General features: G+C 38.6%; 1 pseudogene; it reads left to right on the forward strand.

The window, feature by feature from the left end:
• Window positions 1-3,620: 3,620 nt before the first annotated feature.
• LOC102819803 overlaps window positions 3,621-4,959 on the forward strand; it is a 124,678-nt pseudogene continuing 123,339 nt past the window's right edge.

The following is a 4,959-nucleotide window of genomic DNA, read 5'->3' on the forward strand; positions in this document are numbered from 1 at the left end:
GACATGATTGAAACTTCCAGGTTTTCTTTACACTGAAGTGCAATCCATACTGAAAGCTATAGTTTTGGATCTTCATTACCAAGTATTTAAGTCCTTTTCACTTCAGGAAGCATGGGTGTGTCATCTGCATATCACAGGTTGTTAATAAGTCTTACTCAAATCCTGATGCAACATTCTTCTTCATATTAAGCCAGTTGATTGAGTCATTTGCTCAGCTTTTAGACTGAATTAAGTATGGTGAAAGGATACAACCATGACATACATCATTCCTAATTTTAAATCATTCAGTATCTTCTTGTTCTTAGTTTATGTACAGATTTCTCATGTCCACAATTAAGTGTTCTGGAATTCCCATTCTTCTTGATGTTATCAATAGTTAGGATTCATGCAAATTCTTTTGCATAGTTAATAAAGTACAAGTAATTATATTTCTGGTATGTTTTGCTTTCAGTCAACATCCACCTGAAATCATTAATAATATCCTTCATTCCACTTCCTCTTCTGAATCTGGTTTGAATTTTTGGTAGTCCACTTTCAACATATTGCTGAAACCATTTTTCAATTATATTCAGCAAAATTTTTTTGCATATAATATTGATGATACTCTCTGATGGTTTTAACATTCTGTTGGGTCATCTTTCTTTGAAATGGGCACAGATACAGATCTCTTCCAATTGCTTGGCCAGGTAGCTGTCCTTTAAATTCATTGGCATAAACAGGTAAGGGCCTCTAGCACTGCATCAGTTTGTTGAAAGATTTCAACTTGTATTCCATTGATTTCTTAGCCTTGTTTTTGCCGGTGCCTTCAATGCAGCTTGAACTTCTGTCAATACTGTTGGGTTTTGATCATATGCTATCTCTTGAAATGGGTGAATATTAACCATTTCTCTTTGGTACAGTGACTGTGTCCTCCTTCCATTTTTTTCCTTCCTGAATCACTTAATATTTGTTTTTCCACAGAATCCTTCGATAATGCAAGTCAAAGCTTGAAGATTTTATTCAATTCTTTCAGTTCAAGAAAAGCTGAGTGAATGAACCTGGAGTAAGGGTGATGAGAAATTGAACTTACACATGCTGTTGTTGTTAAGTGTCATCAAGTCAATTCTCACTCATAGTGACCCTGTATAGGGTTTCCAAGGAGCATCTGGTGGGTTTGAACCATATACCTTGTGGTTGGCAGTCAAGTGCTGATCCTATAGTGCCACACCAGGACTCCGTTGTTGTGGTTAGGTGCTGTCAACTCAGTTCCAACTCATAGTTACTCTGCACAACAGAACTAAACACAGCCCAGTCCTGCACCATCCTCACAACCATTGTTACACCTGAGCTCCTTATGCTCCCACTGTACCAAATTCTTTTTGTTGGGGTCTTCCTTTTTTACATGAATCCTCTGCTTTACCAAGCATGAAGTCCTTCTCCAGAGACTGTTCCTCCTGATAATAAGTCTGAAGTATAAGAGACCAAGTCTGGCTATCCTTACTTCTAAGGAACATTCTGGTTTTACTTCTTCCAGCACAGATTTTTTGTTCTTTTGACAGTACTTTTGATATTCTTCTCCAACACTTTAACTCATATGCATCAAGTCTTGTACCATCCTTCTTATTCATTGTCCAACTTTCACATGCCTATGAGACTATTAAAAATATAATGGCTTCGGTCAGTTGCACCTTCTCAAATTATCTTTGCTCTTGAAGATTTTAAATAAAGAGGTCTTGTGCAACAGATTTGCCTAATGTAGTGCATTATTAGATTTCCTGACTGCTGCTTCTATGAGTCTTGATAGTGGATCCAAGAAAAATGAAGTCTTCAACAACTTCAAACCTTTCTCCATTTATCATGATGTTATTTATTGAACCATTGGTGAGAATTTTTGTTTTCTTTACGTTGAGGTGCAAGCCATACTGAGGGCTGTTGTCTTTTATCTTCATCAGGAAGTATTTTAAATTCTGTTTGCTTTTAGCAAGCAAGATTATATCATCTGCATATTGCAGATGTTAATGAGTCTTCATCCAGTCCTGATGCCCCATACTTCTTCATATAATCCAGTTTCATGGATTATTTGCTCAGCATACAAATTGAATATGGTGAAATAATACAACCCTTGTGCACACCTTTCCTGATTTTAAACCATTCAGTGGCCCCTTGCTCTGTTCCAACGACTGTCTCCCCGACTATGTACATTTTCTTCATACGCACAATTAAGAGTCCTGGTGTGGTGCCACAGAACAAGTGCTTGACCTTAAGGTCAGTTTGAACTGCAAGGCCAGTGGTTCACACCCACCAGTCACTCCTTGGAAACCCTATAGAGGAGGTCTATGAGTTGGAACTTACTTCATAGCACACAGCAACAATAACAAATATAATTTGGAGTCCTGGTATAGTGATATGTAGGATAATGCACAGGATACCAAGGTCAGTTTGAATTGCAAGGCTGGTGGTGCAAATCCACCAACCACAGCTTGGAACCCTTCTACAGGGTTGCTATGAGTCGGAACCGATTCGACGATGCTTAGCAGTAATACAATCTACCATTGAGAATGTTGGAATATATTTCACATGTACAACCTAACATGATTTACCCTCCCACTCCCAATAAATTCCCTGAGAGGGACAGGAGGAAACTTTCCTAAGCCGTTGTGAAAGATATCAGAGAGGAAACTATCATAGCTAACTGAAAGGCTCCATAGTTGTTTTCTTGTGTAGGACAGAGATGACATAGAGAGAAACTGCTTTGTAAGATGGGCTATTCAGCACCAATGGAGGTCATAGGGTGCTGGAAAGGTCAAGGCCATGCTGCAGTACTTAATTTCCCATTGACCATAATGGGCAATGAGGAGAAAGTGATAATCAAGATTTTTTTTTACCTTCAGACTCAATTGGTATTGACTAATTGATTGCCTTACCTGTAGACTTGTGACACATTCTTTGATCATAAATCAGTCTTTTCTCCCAGAAAATCCAGTGCTTGCTCAGTGGACTCAAGTACAAATTATCCTTTGCTGCAGTCATGACGTTTATACATGTGTTTAACAATAAAGATGTCTCCTCACTAAGACTGATACAAAATGCCAAAATGCCTAGCCAACCTACAGCAGACATTGATACTGAACCTTTTATATATCATTATTCTCTGCAAGACCAAGCATCTAGCTGGAGGCAGGCTATACACCTTTTGTCATGCAGGGGGCAGCAACTCCTTACTGGAACGGAAAATGGAGATTTTCTTCTTGCTAGCAGTGCCTTTGCATTACAAATACCCATGGACTAATGACATTTTGATTCAGCACCATGCTATTCTACACAACACTGCTTCTAGCCAATAACTCACTTAATAGATAAAGAAATCTAATAATAGATTAATAGCCATGAAATGTACCCATGTTAATACATATCCCATTATCCAGCCAAAGTTAAACTAATAGAAGGTTTGATAACCCTGCCAATTGAAAGAAAGCATCTGGAAGGTTGGGGCATATAGAATGTGCTTATACAACAAGTTTTTAAACAAGAAATCAATCAAAAACACGTGAGTCTGAAAATCAAAAAGTGGAAGCCAAAAAAGCCCTTAATATTATATAGAATGCATCATTTAGATAACCTGAGCTTACTAAGAGTGCAATATGGGCTCTAATGGCTTAGAGATCGGGGAAAAGAACTTCTACCAGGTGGCAATCGCTGCACCTAATGAGGACTTCAGATTGCCATCTGACCACATGGAGCGTCTCATACTACTGAAGCCACACGCAGAAAAGAGGGTGAATCTGCTACCTTGGGTTGATGCTCCTGATTATGAAGGGGAAGCTGGGATGTTGCAGCACAGTGGGAGCGAAGAGCACTATGTCTGGAACCCAGGAGATCTCTGGGGTGTGTATTAGTCTTTTTATGACTCCTTCTATGTAAGTAGTTAAAGTTAACAACAACAACAAAAAATACAGTGATACAATAACAATATTGCTGCTAAGGATTCATATTGTTCCCAAATGAAGATGTGTATCACTCTGCTGTGTAGAGAAATCTAATGTGCTGAGAATATGGAATGTTGCTCTTGTTATTAAGTGCCATTGGGTCAGTTCTGCCTCATAACATTCCTCCACAGGGTTTCTGAGGAGCAGCTGGTCAGTTTGAACTACCGACTTTGTGGTTCTCAGTCCAGTGCTTATCCTACAACAACATACCAGAAGCCTATAGATATATATTTGTAGCTCTATACCACAAGATCTGCAGTTCAAACCCACCAGCCACTCTGCAAGAGAAAGATGAGGCTTTCTGCTCCTGTAGTGATGTACAGCCTCAGACACTCTATATAGGGTTGCTAGAGTCAGAACTGACTTGATGACACTTAACAACAACATATATTTGTGTCTATCTACTCAAAATTTGGCTGAATATATATGTTCACCTCATAGCTACCCTATATAGTGTTTCCAAGGAGTGACTGATGGGTTTGAACCTTGCACTGAGCAATCCAGTGCTTATCCTACAGCACCACACCAGAACTCTCAATTTCTCTTTCTCCCGCTTTCTCTCTCTCTCTCCCTTCCTCTCTCTCTTTTTGTACATATGTATTCATAAAATATCTTGGTTTCACACTGTGGGTTAATACACTGAACAGCAAGTCAATTTGAGCTTTAATATCAGTGTTCAAGCTCACCAACTGCTCTTTGAAAACCTGATACAGGGTCACTATGAGTAGGAACTGACTAGATGGCATTTAACCATAATATATATATATATATCCTGGTGTGACACTGTAGGATAAAGCATTGGATTGCAAGATTGGTTTGAACCATATGGTCACTGGTTCAAACTCACCAGCCACTTTTTTGAAGTTCTATATAGGTTACTATGAATTGGAAATGACTTGACGGCAACTGACTTGATGGCAACAAACAACAGATATAAAGTTCATATATATTTATATATGTGTGTATATGTATGTGTATATATATATATATATAT

The sequence above is a fragment of the Chrysochloris asiatica genome, unplaced genomic scaffold, assembly GCF_000296735.1.
Source record: "Chrysochloris asiatica unplaced genomic scaffold, ChrAsi1.0 scaffold00009, whole genome shotgun sequence".
NCBI lineage: Eukaryota > Metazoa > Chordata > Mammalia > Afrosoricida > Chrysochloridae > Chrysochloris > Chrysochloris asiatica.